Source organism: Coloeus monedula (genome assembly GCF_965178545.1).
Source record: "Coloeus monedula genome assembly, chromosome: 25".
NCBI classification, from domain to species: domain Eukaryota; kingdom Metazoa; phylum Chordata; class Aves; order Passeriformes; family Corvidae; genus Coloeus; species Coloeus monedula.
In genome coordinates this window covers 4304370-4321081 of record NC_138805.1, presented here as the reverse complement: position 1 = coordinate 4321081, position 16712 = coordinate 4304370, and the positions used below count along the sequence as shown (strand labels likewise).

Here is a 16712-nt window from a genome sequence, read left to right as displayed (position 1 = left end):
GAAATTGGGACTTGGGAATCTCAGCATAATATGGGCCATGGCTCAGACTTTGGATTCTATTGCATCTTAATTACATGAGGCTGGCTTTGTGTGCTGCTGCTGTGATGATGATCTTTCTCTTGTTCCTCTTCCTCCAGTCGATTTTATTCTAATTTCTGCGTCTAATTTTTTTATTTTATTATTTCTAATTTCCGCATCTTTGCTGCTCTGAACTCCAGCCTGTCTGAAATCCATGGATTTCAACCCAAGCAGGAGATGAGCTCAAAGATGGGGCTCAGGCTGATATTTTTTTGTCTTCTGGGCTTTTGTCTGCTGGGCTTTTTGCAGAGCAGAGAGAAGGGGACTGTGACTGCAGGGCCTGTCCCTCCCACAGTGACACCCATGACCCATCCCAGTGGAAGAACTGAGGCTGATGCACTGAGAGCAGCCCTGTGCTCACTGCAGTTTCCCGTGGAAAGCAGGATGGAGTTTCTGTCCTCATTTCTGGTGATCCCTGAGGATGTTTCTCTTACGTTGAGGAAGCAGCTGGAGGGAAGATCCAGTGCTGACCTCAGCAGTGCAGACAGGGTGTGATCTGCTCCCTCAAACCTGGCTGAACCATCTTTTAGTTTGCCTGGGCCACGAGACTCCTGTGGTTTGTGGACTTGCTGGGTTGGAGGTGAACTGGCCTGAGCTGGAGTTCCACTGCTCAGAGCCAGGAATGGACTGGGAGCCCCTGCCATGACCCCTTGGGCTGTGGGGAGCCAGAGAAGGGCCTCAGAGGCTGCTTTTTCTCCTGACTCAGCTCCAAAAGAGACAAAAGCTCCTTTCAGCCACACAGCCGGGAGCGCTTTGCTGAAATAATTTCTGTTACCTTTTATCTGCCTCAAAGGAGCACTTAAAAAAATCCTCCTGCCCATAGCGGGTAACCTGATGAGCCTAATTTGGTGGTATGAAAACACAGCCACTTGGAGGTTTCCAATCCATGTTCTGGCTAATTAGATACACTTCCCCTGCCAGCTCCTGCCCGCTGTGCAGTGTTGCGTGTGCTCTAACACCCCAGCACGAGCAGGAGTGTGGCACACGTTGGTTAAAGTGCATTTTGGCTAGAGGGTTTTGGGGGGTAGCAGTTGATGTTGTTCACTGTCAAGCCAAGGAAAGAGGCTGCGCCAGCCCCAGCTGTTCCCCCGGCTCGGGGGTCACACTGCAGCCTGCTGGTCCCTTTGGGCTCGTGGGGTTGTTTGTTTTGGTAAGCTGGGCTTGCAGGCAGCTCTGGAGGAGTCTGGGGAGAGGAAGGAGGATGTTCTCCAAGGGGGCTGTGGGTGGGGAGGGCGTGAGGGGCGGCACTCCAGGGCTCGTGCCTGGGCAGAGAGCACTTGGCGGCTCCGGGTCGCTGCCACTTCCCATCAGGGGACACAGGGATGATGGCATCCCATCCTCTGGCCCTGGAAGGGTGTCCAAGACTGTGCAGCCATTGCCTCAAAGTTTAAATTACAGCTGCTGGAATGGTCTGGAAGTTCCATCCGCACAGAGGGAACGGACTGAGCAGTTTGTGTGTGTCTGGGTGCAGCCTGGGTTGAGTGAGAGCTGGCCATGGACCAGCTACAGCTCACAGGTCTGGGCATCTGAGTAACACTTCTATGCCCAGGGCTGGCATTTCGATGCCTTTTCCATAAAAAATTGGCTTTATTTGTGGAGAAATGGGCCAGTTTATCGTAGGAGTTGACAGAGCTGCAGTTTTCCCTCCAGCACAGAAAACGCTCCCCGTGGTTCAGTGCTAGAGGAGCTCAGAACGCTGAGGAAACTTTCCTGCCCTGTAAGAGATTGTTTTGTGTCCACTTAGGGATGCCAGCAGCGCGTGTCCTGTCTGCTCACCCCTCCCAGCACAAACAGCAGCAGTGGGGAAGCGGCACAGAAATTCAGCAGGGTCTGGCCGAGGTTTCCACCCAGGCAGAAAATAAATTGGCTGCTGCTGCTGCTATTCTCTTTTCTAAATTGGCGGTGCCTGGAATGGGGCCAGCTCTCTTCCCTTCTCTGGGAGACACCCACTGCTTCTCCAGGGAAATCTCAGAGGGGACCTGGGGGAACGAGATTGGCTTGTGGGTTTAGCAAGCAGCGGGATGTCGCGGAGGTTAATTGCATCCGGCCGCCGCGCTACCCAAACCGTGAATTTTGGGTTGAAAAACCGCTGCAAAACTGAATCCCTGGTGTTGCAGTGTGCCCTGGACTCGCTCCCACCCTGCTTCCCCTGTGTGTGCCGGGGTGAGGCGTCTGGGCAGCAGATAGCAACAGCCTCATACACATTCATCCCCCGGCGCTCCTGCAGGTGAACATCCTTGCGCTGATGAGGCTCAGAATATTATCACTTGTGCCTCTAATGGCCGAGCACACGCTGCAAATTCTGGCTTAAACGAAATCTGATGTGCTCAGAAGCTGCACAAGTCTCTTAAAGAAAACGAGATCTTAGCAGGAAGCCTCACACCAAACAGAAGGCTCTTTATTGACCGTGGGATGCTGCTGTCGGAAGGGGACTGCAGGTGGCTGTTCCTGTGTAGTAAAACATGGCAGGCTGGGCTGGATGGGTTGGGTTTTTTTTTTTTTTCCCCCAGACAGTTAAGAGACCAATAAAGTTAAATTGGTAGGACTGTCTAATGTGATTACAGCAAGATGGGGATAAATGTGGTTCCATTAGAGCTTGTTTTGAGACAAGAGGCTGTCATTTTGTGATGGAGAGCTGGGATGACAGCGACTATTGGTGTTCCAAGGGCCTTTTTCTAAGAATGACCTGCTCTGTCTTTTTGCCATCAGACATATGTCTGCATAAGGAGAGCACTGGTTTGTGTTCTGGTGCAGCTCCACTTTTAGTCTGAAGTGTTCTATCAAAAGATTTACGAGGGAAGGGGAAAAAAAACCGTGGATGAAAGTGCTTGAATGTGGAAAGGCGGCTCCTTGGCCCCAGGGAGAGCCTGCAAATTCCAGCAGGGGAAGGATGAGCTGTGTAGAGCCGTGAGGGGCTCAAGGTGAGCCCAGCAGTGAAGGTGGCTTCTGGCTGCAGGCTCGTGCCTTCAGGGCAGCCCGGACCACATCCTGTCAATGGTAAATTGGAGTTCTGGTGGGAGCTCCTGAGCTGGTGCCGTGCGCAGGACAAACCTGGTCTGATCCTGTCTTTGAGGCTTCAGGTTTTGGGTTCTGTCTTGGGGTAACCCCAGTCCTTGACCACCCTGGAACCAGGATTCTGAGTTTCCTCTCCTTGCCATCAACACTTGGTAAGAGATCCAGAACTTGCTCCTTGCCTCTTCCGAGGAGAAGGCTCAGAGCTGACAGTCAGCTCCCATCTGGTTTCTTTGCCTCCTGGCTCTAATCTCAGTGTTGGTTGTTAAGTGTTTTCCAGGGACTTCCCACTGCCCCAGGGATGTTAGTTAAAAGATTTCCAGCCTTAAAAAAAAAAAAAAAAGACATTTCAAAATAAATCCGTCTGCACTGTTGGTATTCTGCAAGGAGCTACAACGTGGATTGGTGTTTGTACTGGAATCTCCTGCATGGATCCATGCATGGATTGATATTTCCTGGTGGTCAGAAAGAGAGGAAAATTCCAGATTCCACCTCTTGGTCAGGAGGTGGAATCTGGAATCTCATGGATAGAAAAGCACCAGGAAGGACAGGAGAGGAAAAGCACGGCCCAGATCTTACTAAAGCAAAGGTGATGTGCCATCAAATGATAACAGTGATGGAAAAGGTAGGAACTGACTAACGTTGTAGCCAGAGGAATTGTTTGGAGGACTGGCATTTCTGATATGAAAAGATTTAGAGTGAACTTCCAGTAAATAAAGGAGGAATTGGCCCTGAAGTGCAGGGCTAAGATTTGGCAGCCAGGATGGAAGGAGGAGTGTGTGTGTGTGGTGGGCGGGGTTGTTTCAGGTACTTTAAGGAAAGGAAATAATTTTTCCAACTGCATTTCACTTAATTGAGTACCAGCAAGAAGGGCTGGACTGAAAAATCTCTATTCCACAGAGCAAACATCACCTCAGTGAGGCTGCCCATGGAGCTGGAGGGAAACTTCCACATCCCTGTGGATGCAATCCCTTGGGATTAGAACATCAGCCCCACTTTTTGTGCTGCACAAACAGGAGCTCGTTTGCTGCTTGGTGTGAGGCTGCTTTCGCACTGCTTCTGTGGAGTTCTTTGTCTGTGTGTGGTGGCAGCCACAGCAGCTCTTCCAAGCAGTGGATGCTGCTTCCCTGGGATTATTTCATTTCCTTCATGGATGCTGGGCAGGCAGGGCAAGGTAGAAAAACCCTTTTGTGATGGGCTGGCTTTGTTCTAGTCTGTAGTCTGGGATTTGAGACTGTCTGGGAGAGCGTGTTTGTGTAAACTAATGATCCCGTTCCCTCGCTGCCTTTATCCACCTCATGATCTTCCTGCTGCCTTCTCCAGCAATGCCTTTTCCACAGGGTTAAATCAAAGTGCAGAGCTCTGGTGGTTTGAGCCAGTTAGTGATTCTCAGGATGCTCAGGGCCGGGGGAAATGGGGTGACATCAAACACCAGCTCCTGCCCTGGTTCTTTAAGGGGTTTGTCCATTGAGGTGGGATGGGGGCAGGAGAAGGGGATCGTTAGTGGGAGCAGAGCAAAGCCCAGCCAGGTCCTAATGAGCCACCATGCAGAGCTTTTAGAAAGGTTCTTGTGCCTTCCAGAGTCAATTTTTTCTCCCTCATTTCTCCGTGGATTCCTCTGCTCAGGATCAAGAGGGAGCTGTGATGTTGAGGACAAAGGTCTGGGTGTGGACCCTGAGGTTCAGGTCACAGAAATTCGTGCTGGGGCCAGACTGGGAATGGTTCTCTCTCCTCCCAGGGGTACTCAAAGCCACTGTGGGGCTGACACCAGCGGCTCAGAGCTGGCAGGACACAGGGGAAGGTCGGGCAGCACTCCCAGAGCCTGTTCCCCTTTCCCCAGGTCAGGAATGTGCCGCGGGAACCCTGAGGCGTGGAGCTGAGCTCGGGGCTGCTGGTGCTCTGATTAATGCTGCAGCAGGGCTCGTTCTGCTGGAGAGGAACCTTTCCTCCAGGGACATTAAATATTAATAGCAGCAATAGAGACACAGATAAACAAGAGCGAGTTATAAACTTCATTTTGAGGGCACTGCTGTTTGCTCTGGCAAACTCCTGTCACAGCCAGCTCGGGAACATGGGCCAGAGGCTGGGGCTGCATTGAAATATCTGCATTTCCACCTGGAACTCCGAGTTCCTGACTGTTTGCCCAGCAGAAAAAAGCCTCCCTAGCCATGATCTATCCCCTGCTGGAAGGTGACAGTGACCTGCCACCAGTGCCTCTCTCACGGTCAGAGCTTCCCCAGCCGCTGCCATCTGTGCCTTGTGTTTTCTTATTCCACTCCAGTGCCTCTCCTCTGTGCAGGGCTTTGTCCTACAAGTTCCTGGAGAGCTGGGAACTCACCTTCAAAAACCACTCAGGTGTTTCAGCCAGGTGGTGATGAAGTATCCAGGGTGGGCCAGGCTGGGGACAGGGATGCTCTGGTAGGATGAGCCTTTCTCTGCTGTGTGTGTTCAGCTCTCTCTGTGAAGCTTCTCTGCAGCATAAATCACTTCACGTATTTATTTGAAAATCCTCGTGACCTGTCATGGTGGTTTACAGATCACACCTGTTGAAAACGTGCCACTTCTGGTGCAAATACCTGCGCTTTTTGGGATAAGAGGAGTCGGGTATTTTCGGCAGGTGGTTATGAGCTATGCAGGGTGGATCAGGGTGGGAACAGGGATGCTCTGATAGGATGAGACTTTCCCTGCTGTGTGCTTGGAGCTGGGGGTGTTCAGATCTCTCCGTGAAGCCTCTCCGCAGCATAAATCACTTTATTTATTCCTTCGAAAATCCTCACCACGTGTGATAATTTGTAAATCACATCTGTTTAAAACCTGCCACCTCCTGGTGCAAATACCTGGCTTTTTTGGGATGAGAGGAGCTGTGTGGGCAGGCATCCCATAACTCCAGGAGCTGAGAATAGAGGGAAAATCAGTAAAAGCACTAAATACTTCCAGTGCAAACTGGGCATCAGTAACGAGCCTGGTGTTTACTGCTTAAACAGCTTTCAGATGAGAAATGATTGTAAACTCATATTTTAGTAATGCAAAGTATTATTGACTGAATTCAAAGTGAGAGCGTTTATAACACGTCAAGTCAACTTTTGTGCTGTGATTTATATTGGATTCTACTTCCCCAGGGGTGGGAAGGGGGGAGGCAGCTGCTGGCTGAGGTGTCACACTGGAAGCAGCTGCATTTTGGTGTTTTATAGCATTTTGGGTGCGCTTTGGGCTGCACTGCACCTCGTTATTTAGGGAGGAGCACTGGGACATGGAAAATACGGGGGGGAAAAAGGGATTTTTTTGAGTCACCCTGCCGGTCTGGAAAACTCCTCTTTGAACAAGCAGGTCTAGAAACTGCTTCTGGTTTAAGAATGTGAGGTTGGATGGAAAGCTCCAGCCCCTCCTGCAAAATAAGATGATGAACTATTTGTGCAAGCCCACCCAGGCAATGAAAACCCCAGCAGGTGTCTTGGGGAGTTCCAGTGGAGCAGAACCGTGGAGCTGTGATCAGCAAAAGCAGGAATAATTAATGTAAAAGGAAACAAAACCCAACCAGTGGCTGCAGAGGGAAAAGGGCAATAAACCCAGCCCTGCTCTGCCTCCCAAAGGCTTGACCAGAGGGGTTTGAAATCTCCTCTTAATAATGTATGCAGCAGCAAGGAAAATCAGACTGGGAATTTGAAGGTTAAATATTAGGGGAAAAAAGAAAAGAAAATCAGGCAAATAAATCTTGATTTCAAATTTGCTCTCATCGTCAGTGAATTATATTGAGTTTCTTTTTTCAGTGCCGTTGGGACAAACACACCTTAATCACTGGGTTTTAGCATGGCCAGCCTGGATGTGTTGAGGTGGTGTTTGCTCAGATCTTTAGCAGGTGGTGTGGAGATCTGGGAGACTTTTGGTTCAAGATCTAATTAGTCCTTACCCACAGAGCCCTGTCCTCTGCTCCTGGCCCCTGGCAGCTTCCCACCCATTTCCCTGCACGCTCCTGCAGCTCTTGGAGCTCCAGTTGAGCACTGATGAGAAAAGACAAGTGTTTTCCAGAACTGGATGGCACAGTGAGGAAATGGCCCTCATCACTTATATTTATGTTCTTAATTCACTCCTCCGTGGTCATTGGCCGTTGTACAAGGCCCCCATCATCTCTCCTGGTTACAACACTTGAATAGAGTTTGTCTTGACGTGATTTATGGCAGCAGAACTTTCAAGGTAATTATTGAGATTGCTGCAGCAGTTCCTTGAAGGGATTCTGAAGGGTATTTTTGGCTGGTGGTGGGGAAATGAAGGGGGCTGCAGGTTTTACCTGACTCGGTTTTTTCTCCTCTCTTGTGATGCTGGCAGAAAAACCTGGAAGTCACCTGTGCAGAAGATGCACAGAGAGACAGACAACCCCCTCCTCCTGCACAGTGTAAACCTCGCTGTCTTCTCTGGAACGAGACAGCTTAAAAGGGGAGGAAAATTATGGAGCAAAGTTTGGCTAATGCTCGCTTTCAGTGCAGCAAGACCCGCTCCCATAATTCCTTCCAGGATGGCTTTGGGTGGCGTGGCTGGGAGATGGATGGAGCTGTTGTGAGCACCCTGATGGGAGCTGAGCAGCGTGGAGCTGGAGGGAGAGGGCTGTGAATCTCCTGGAAGTGCACGCCAGCCGGGATGCTGCGCAGGGAACAGATGTTGTGCTGGTTTAACGAGGGGTTTTTATAAACCCAGCTCGCCCTGCCCGGGCTCTGCTGGCTTTTAGATTCTCAGATTGCTGCTGCTTGTGGCACGTGGGTGGCCCCGTTTGCTGGGAGGTGCTGCTCAAGTGCAGGCAGGGACACAAACAGGGGCTCTTAATGTCAAACTGGGAGGCACCAAAAGAAACTGGCCCTGCTGGAGGCAGCTGTGGGGGAGCTCATGGCTTGAGCTGCTTGTTTGGACTCGGACTTGTGTGCACAGAACCCTCTGTCCCCAGAGCTGGTGACATTTCCAGGCTCCTCTGAGAGCTCTGGTGTCACCTTTCTGTGGACTCGGTGTTAGCTGGATAAAGGGATTTGTGCTTCAGTTTATTTTTCCAGGAGTTTCATCTCCCCAGCTTTTTCTCTTTGGAGCTCAGCTATGGATACCCCCACATTTGATCAGATTATTAGGAGAAATTTCTGGCTGGAAAGCACTGGGAGAGGCTGCCCAGGGAAGTGGTGGAGTCACCAACGCTGGAGGTGTTCAGAAAATATGTGCATGTGGCACCTGAGGACATGGTTTAGTCCAGGGACACCTTCCACTGTCCCAGGTCACCCCAAGCCTCATCCAACCTGGCCTTGGACACTTCCAGGGAAAGTTTTTCTTCCTAGAAGGTTGATGGTGATGCCACTGAGCGATAAATTTCAGCACAGAAATTGCACAGGGTTTTGATTTTTTAAATGCTTTTTTGTTTGGTTGGTTGTTTTTTTTTGGCCCAGGAGTAAAAATTTGTAAACTGAGGAGATTGATAAAAAACTTCAAATCGAGAGATCAGAAACCCTCTGGGAGTGTTTTGTGATCAATCCACATAGAACTGAGGAACAAGGAGAGTGCTGAGATAGAAAACCCTCTGGTTTTCCTGCCTTTCCCTGCCAGGGATAAAAGTCAGGAAGGGTTTTTAAAAACCCATTGTTTGGCTGTTGCACACTCCCAGTAAAACCAGGAGCATTAACGATGGCCGTGCCTGGAGCCTGAATTATTGTAATGCCATTTGTCTTGGTGATTGCAGAACAGAACCTGGTGCAGAGCTTTGCTGAAGGGATCATGAAGTTGCTGTGAAAATAAACAGAAAAGGCTTTTACAAAAGAAGCGATGAAATGAGGTCTGGCTGAGAACTGGGGCATGGAGGAGGGATGTGGCTGTCGGGTTTTGCCTCTCCCACTGCTCCTTTTCCATGCTGCTGGAATAACCTGTGCCCCACAGGTGTGTGCCCAAAGCAAATTCCCATCCTTTCCAGAGTCCTGGGGTTCCTGCAGGGTGCGCAGGCTGCGGGGGAGGCCAGGAGTGCATGGGAACAGCAGCTCCTGTGCCATCCTGAGAGCTGATTAGTGGGTTTAATCCATGTTTTCCAAGGAATCCTGTGAGTTCTGGTGCCCTTAGTGCTGACTGATGGCTTTAATCCATGTTTTCTGTGGGATCCTGTGAGTTCTGGTGCCCTCAGTGCTGACTGATGGCTTTAATCCATGTTTTCTGTGGGATCCTGTGAGTTCTGGTGCCCTTAGTGCTGACTGATGGCTTTAATCCATGTTTTCTGGGGGATCCTGTGAGTTCTGGTGCCCTCAGTGATGACCGATGGGTTTAATCCATGTTTTCCATGGAATCCTGTGAGCATCCCGTGAGCCACCACCCCGTGAGCATCCCCCTTGCTCCCCTTCCTTCTCCCCCTCCTCATCCCAGCTCCTGAGGGGCTCCTGGCAGCCCCTGGGTGCTGCTAGAGCCACTTCTGAGGGCAGCAGGCAAGGAGGGAAGGAGGAGAGGCAGCGATGAGTGCTGGCATCTCCAAAGTGCCGTCGCTCAGGGAGTGATGCCGAGGTGCTGCCGAGCATCCCTCACCCTGCTGGGTTGACTCTGGGTGAGGTGGAGGGGCAGGAATTCAGTGGAGGCACGGGGAGAGCTGGAATCCCTCTCCATCCTCCCCCCTGAGCTCTGGCGCAGGGCGGGGAGCAGCGAGGGCAAAGGGAGGTTTGTGCCAGCCCTGGAGCAGATGGAGGAGCAGCCGAGCTCTCTCCAGCACGGAGGAAATTAAAAAGGTGGGATGCAGTCAGGGAGCAATGGCTCTGGCGTGTGCTGATCTCCTGTTCCTGCCCTGGCAGTGCCCAGGCGTGGGGCACAGGGAGGTGACACTCTGGGGACATCCTGCTGGCATCACGCTGTGCTGGCAGCGCCCTGGGGTCACTCTGGTTTGTGCTGGGGGTTTGCCCAGGCTGAGGGTGAGGCGAGCTGGCACCCGGAGCCACGGGAGCATCCAGCCTCTCCTGCTGCTCCGTGGTGAGCTGCCCAAAATTCCTGTCAGTCAGGGAGACAGGCAGCCTGTCCTTCCTGAGCTGTTTGGTGCCGTGCTGGGCTCTTCCAGCACCTCACGGGGGTTGCATCTCCGCAGCACCTTTCTTTTAATTAATATTTTCTCATTTTAACCCAGCTCTGAGGTGCAGGTTGAACTCCCACAACCACGGGCAGACAGAGTTACTTTAAATGGGGAAAATTTCCTTTTTGGAGTGTTCCTTATGGAAGTGGCATTCAGGAGGGCCAGGATCAGCGCTGTCCGGTGGCTGGTTGTGATTCAGAGAGATCCAGCCCAGGTTAAGTGCTCAGCAGTGTCCATAATTGCACCTCTAAGGGGAAGTATTTTCCTTTCATCACTGGTAGCCTAATTACATTTGTCAATGGGAGTCCTGCCCCAGAAATCAATAAGGAAGGGAGCTTTGCTCGGCTGTGTAGGAGAGGAGGTGCAGTTCTGCCGCCTCCCCTTGGCCCTGCAGCAAATAAAGGTAATAACAAATCTGTATTTGTGCTTTTCGTGTTTGTTGTTACCTGGATCTTGTTGGCGAGATAACACGGGCAGAAGAAAAGCAGCGCTCTCTCTTTTTTCCCTTCTGCCCGTGTGTTTTCATATTTTTAAATTAACCTTATCGACCCACCTGTGGCAAGCAGGGTTCTGCTGGCTCCTGGCTGCCAGGGCCTGGGGGAGGCTGAGATTTCTGCACCAGTCGCAAAATCCCAGAATGGTTTGGGTTGGAAAAGACCTTAAAGCTCACCCCCTTCCCCTCTGACACGGGCAGGGACACCTTCCATCAGCCCAGTCATCTTGGGGTGTTTTCATGATGAAGTGTGAAGGTTTTTGCCCTTTTATAACCAAACTCCAGCGCTTTGTCCCGTTTTTGTCCCTCACAAACGTTCACCTGTCCCTGGTGGAGAGCTGAGGCTTTGTAGGACGTGGGATTATTATTATTATTTTTTGGGCTCTTTAAGCAAGCAATATGTATTCCAGACTAAGAGACACTCAGGAAATGAAATTGCTGGCGCTGCTGCTGCTCGGAGGGGAAACCATTTCCGTCCCTGCTAATGGAGGAGGGGTCCTGCTCTCGGCTCTGGGGTCACAGAAACAGCAGCAGCCATCAAAAGAAGGGAGAAAGGAAAGCCAAACATAGCCAGGGGAAGCCTCTGGAGGAGCTTGCAGGTTGGTTGTGTTCAGGTTTTTCTCCATCCCCTGGGGTTTCCATAACATCTGGAGCAGCTGGACATATGCCCAGCCCTGGGGGCAGGGATCAGGAAAAGCACTTAAGGAAGCTCCCAGCACCTCCCCAAAGGCTGTGTGTGGCCCCTGGATTAACTGCAGCCAGGGATGAGCCCCCTCCAAAGCCTTCCAGAGGCTTCTCTAGGCCTGGGTTAAGCTGACAGGCTCTTAAAGAGGGATATCCCTGCCTTTCCCATGATGTGGGAACTTCAGCTGCCGGAGAAGGGTCGGGGCACGGAGGAACGAGGTGAAATCCTGAGTCCTTCAGCCTCTCCAGGTAGAGCAGAGGGGTTTTTGGCTTTCCCTGCAGACAGAGCTCTGGAGACCCGGCAGATCCGTGCCAGAGCTGTGCAAATCCCTGGCTGCGCCTCCCGTGGTGGGAGGAATTAGGAATGTCAGGTTAAATGAGCTTTTTTTTGGGAAGGGAAATCCTAAGATTGAGCGAGCTCGGGGACTTTAAAGGCTGGGATTTGAGTTGCCGTTGCTGTTGATGGATTTAATGTGAAATACAAAGAGTGGGGATGGGAGGGGGTTGTGGAGGGATGTCAGGGGTGTCTCTGAGGTGGCTGGGAGGTGGCAGGGTGATGAGGGAGCTCTGTGGAGTCTGTGTAAGAGGGGAAAGCTGCAGCTCTCAGCTGCTGGAGAAACACCTCAGGCAGCTGCTGCTGCACGAGACAGGAAAAGCAAGGAAGGACCCCAAAAGAATCCCAGAATCACTGAGGTTGGAAAAGCCCTCCCAGACCTTCAAGTCCAACCCGTGGCCCATCCCCACCTTGTCACATCCAGTCATTCCCTGGGGACTCCGAACCACCTCCCTGGGCCACCCCTTCCAATGTTTAACAACTTTGCCATGTAGAAATTCCTCCCCTGGCGCAGTTTCTTCTCATCCTGCCACTGGCTGCAGCTGGTTTTGGGTTGATGCTTCACACTCTGCCTCTGCTCATCTTCTAAAAATCCTCCCTGGGTTCAGCACCCGGCTGTGCCTGAGCCACCCACAGGACTCCAGGCACCAGGAAAATCCCTGTTCCCTCAGGCACCCTGATCCCATCCCAGCCAGTGGCTGGAAAATTCATTTTATCACTGCAAACCAGCACAGTGCTGGGAGATGCAGGAGAGCTTTATGCATTTCCTTGAAAACCATGTTAATGTGGCAGTTTTTGATAAAATAAAGGAATGGGGCTGGAGGTGAGAAAAAGCACATATATATTTTTATATATATATATATATTTATATATATATATATATATAATTTCTCAGTTACTGCTCCCAGAGCTTTTTTGATTTGACTGTTTCCCCTCTGATGTGTGAAATCTGAATCCGAATCCCGGCTTTCTCAGCTCCCTGCCTGTTGACCTCGTCAGAAACACTGAATGCAAGAGGGGAAAAAAGAACAATAAATTGCTTTCTGTACCTCGAGTCAGGAAAACCCTTCACTTCCCCTCACAGGCAGACTTTGCCATGTGTTACCTCGCCGCGCTGCCTCCAGGTTACCACAACAAGAAAACTTAATTGAGGCGATGTCATGAGAGAAGGGTACATCCATTTGTACAGAACCACTTCTGTAGCCTGTTTCACTTGCAGCACACCCACAGCGGGCTCCGTGTCTCTCAAGGTTGGTTTTTTGGTTGGTTGGTTGGGTTTTTTTTTTTCCCCCTTTCAATAATCTCCTTTCACGATGTTTTTCATTCATGCACAGGCAAATACTTCCGAGCTCTCACTGTGGGTTGTGTTGCCGTGCCCGTCCCGTGTGTAACCCACGAGTGCCGGTGCATAATGAGGGGAAAATCTCTGCTGCCGGACTGGATAAAGGGTGTGAGAACAGAGGGATTATCCCTCGCTCTTCCCGACACGGAGGTGACATCGGGAGGCTAATGGGAGGCTTTTTTAGCAGTAGAGACTTAACGGGCTGTGAGCGCTGCCTCGCTGGCTTTACACAGCCAGATGGGAGCTGGGGATGCTCAGAAGTTGTTGCTGAGCCCGTCCCGAGCTCGCTCGATGGCTGGGGCTGAGCCCCGGCGGGTTTGAAGCTCCTTTGTAGCACAGGAAGCAGCGCTGGGTAATTTGGCTGCCTCAGAGCCTCCCATTCCCCTTTTCAGGCTGGCTCGTGCCTTTAGAAATAACTGGAATTTTCAGACCTGTGGCTCTCCTGAAGAGCAGATCAGAGATGCTGGTGCTGTGCTCCCAGCTCCTCGGTGCTCGCAGGTGCCGAAAGGGGTTTGGGGCTAAAATTTTGGCTCCGTTCGTTGCCCCCTGAGTATCCCAGAGCACCCCCTTGCAGACAGGAGAGCAGGAAGGCATGGGGTGCAGCCCCCAGAGCATTTTCCCAAAGCATCCTTCTCCTCTAAGAACTTTCTGAGCCCAAACTCAGTTCCCAGCACTCTCCTGCCTTTCCCAGACTCAACATTTAATAAATGGCAGCGGAGTGGGTGGGGGAGCCGTGTTTACCCCGTGCCTGCCAGGCAGACAATGAACCTCCTCTCGCCCAGATGGCACAGGCTCTCCTCCAAGCTGATAAACAGGGCTGGTGCCATTGAAACGGGCCCAAACACAGCGAGAGTGTGGCAATTCCAGCGCCTCCAGTGACCATCTGGACACACAAACTGATTTTCTATTTGGATAATAAAGCCTCTCCTACGTCTCCAATATTAGCCATGTATGGGGATGCTAATTGATTTAATTGAAGCTCTCGATGTTGAGCCGTGGGCACTGCCAAGCTTCTCAGTTTGGGTACGTGGTGGGGTTTAATAAGTGTTGGAGGGGAGGAAGTTGGGGGGTGAGTGCTCTGCTGTCGAGATTTTAGGAAAGGAAGGGCTGTGGGAAGTCCTGGAGTATGGGAATCACAAGTTCCTGCTCCAGAAAGGAAATGGAGACGCTTCTGCTGAGCTCCCCTGAGCAAAGGGACAGAATTTGGCTGCTCTTGGTAGTGCTGGAGTCTTTAACTTACCAGTTAATTTTAAACAAAGGTTGTCTTTTCATGTTTTATTTATACATATTCACGCAAACACGTCTCAGATTTGGTTAGATGAGAAATAATAAATAATAAAGTCGTGGCCAAGTGATTAATATCCTTTATTTTTGGACTTTACTAGCATCTCACAACTTGGCTCATGATGTTCTACAGGAAAAATCCTTCATTCAGAACTTGTAAAGTAATGAAAACCCTCTCTACTCCTTGAAAAAACACTTGCTGGGCTCAAGAAATTTAAATTTTTTGAGAAACACCACTTTTGACCTAGAAGATATTGCCAGGGCTTCTCTGCCAAAAAATTATCCCAGCCTGCCTCTTTTTGTTTTTTCCTTTAGATGACCTTTTTTCTAGCAAACAAACCAACCCAACAACAACAAAAAAAGCAAACCCACAACCTTGCAGCAAAGTTACCCACTTAAAGGAGAGGCAGAAAGTGACCTCCTGCAGCAGGGACAGCATCAGAGCCAGTCGGTTTAGGAGCTATTCCCACACAAGCTCAGGCTTTTATTCATGAATATTCCAGCTCATTAAGGAGCTTTATGATATTAAGGATATGTAGAGGGGGTTTTCCTAGGAAAAGCACTTTTCCACTTGAGCTTTTGCCACTCTTGAGGGGAATATTTTGGATTTTTTCCCTGTGCTTTCCCCTTGTTTCAAACAGGAGGGATGCAGTGGCTCGTGCTGGCCTCATTTCCTGCTGGGTTTGCTCTGTGCAGACTCCCCAGTAAAGGGTTAATCAGGAAAACGCAGCCAAGCACGTTTTGTGAAGGTTTGGAAGGGAGGAAAACAGCTCAGAGGAGGCACCTGCAAACCACCAAGTTGTTGGCCCGAAATCCTTTTATCCAGTAGGATGGTTGGGAAAGGGGAGATAATTCGGATTTTAGGAGCAGGGATGGGTATTTTAAAAGGTGGGGGAGTCCAAGTGAGTGCTCTGGGCTGCCAGGGGGGGATCCTGAGGGGAGAAATGACAATTTTCTGGGGACTTTCGCCAGTCTTCTCAAGGGTGGAGGCTCCTGTCAAGTGGCTCTCGCAAGAGACTTGAGGAATCGTGTCCCCTGATGTCACTGCACTTGTTAATTGGGCTTGACAGATGATAATGAAGGAGAGGCTGTGGCTGAGCAAGGGCAGAGGGAATGGCAGCACTCCTGGGGGAGCAGGACAGAGCAGGAAAATCCAGATGTCCAGGAGTTACGTGAGGTCACTCCAAGCATTAATCTTTGCTATTTCTGCTTCCAGAGGTGGCAGGGGAAAATCAGTGACTCCGAGCTGGGCAGCCTGTGAAGGTTATTTATCTCCAGTTCACAATCCTGGCTTGGCTTTGCTGTTAAACCATTGATGAAAATGAGTTTTTTCGGGAGGGACTTTCCTCTTTTGAGGGTGTAGAGGAGCAGATGTGGAGGGGGGGGTGACATCGTGGTGCTGTGTCCCCAAAATGCATCCCCGTTCCCTGGAACTGCGGTCCTGTGCCCACATGCCTTATGGCTAGTGCATAATTAGCCTTAATTAGCTTAATTAGCCTGGAAAATGGGGGGTTTTGCCTTTGCTGAGAGGTCAGCGTGTCCTCCCCTGGCTGGGTGGACACTGTGACCTTGGCAGGGTGAGCAGGACTCAAATGCTGGTGGTGTGTGCTGCTCCATCGAGGAGAGGCATCGACTCCTTGGAAAAGGTGGGATTTTATCCCCCAGGGGCAGGATTGGGCTGCATTTTCTGCCTCTTCTCCCCATGGAAAGGAGGTGACAGCCCTTCTCTGGCTGCTGAGAAATGGAGCTGTTTCAGAGTCCTGAGCAAACGGCCGAGAGCTGCAGTTGTCCCGTGCCTGTCACGAGAAGAAGGGCCTTGTTCATCCTCAAATCACACAGAAGTGGCACCTTTGGTGGGGCAGCTGCATTTGTAGGATGCTCAGAGGCTGCTGAGTGCCACAGGCAATGTTTTCCCTGTGCTGAGAACCTGCCCAAGTCATGGGGACTCCTGCTCCAAGGTCAGTTTGGAATTCTCCCTTCAGCAAAGTGATCCTCGCCGAGGATTTTCAGCTCCCTCTGATGTGTTGTCTCCCCTGACTGTGGGCTCTCCTGTTTTCCCTTGTAATGAGCAGGAAGCTGCCTGAACAAAACACTTGTCCCTGACTGGCAGGAGCACAACACCCACTGATGAGTCAGGGGAGGAAGAGCTCCTGTTTAACTGGAAAAGGGGATTGGGGGAAAGGAAGGGGAAGAATTGCTGCCAGAGAGCTGTGGGATGAATGACATTTGTTTAAAGACACATAAGGAGATTAATGATGGGAGTTAAAGTATGAAAGCAACAGGGCCTAAGTGTGGCATTAATGGAATCCATTTTCTCCACCATCTCCTGCAGGAACTCTTTGGAAATACAGAAGGAGGAAAATCACTGTACAGTAATAACTGTTATTTATGTAAGAGAACAGCTTTGGATATATCAAAATGC

At 50.7% G+C, this 16712-nt stretch overlaps 1 protein-coding gene across 1 annotated transcript in view; it reads left to right on the top strand.

Annotated features, from left to right (window-relative positions):
• Nucleotides 1-16712, top strand: part of GRIK4 (glutamate ionotropic receptor kainate type subunit 4) — a gene marked incomplete at its 3' end in the record, with an annotated part of 114946 nt that overhangs the window by 19988 nt on the left and 78246 nt on the right. The window lies entirely within an intron of this gene.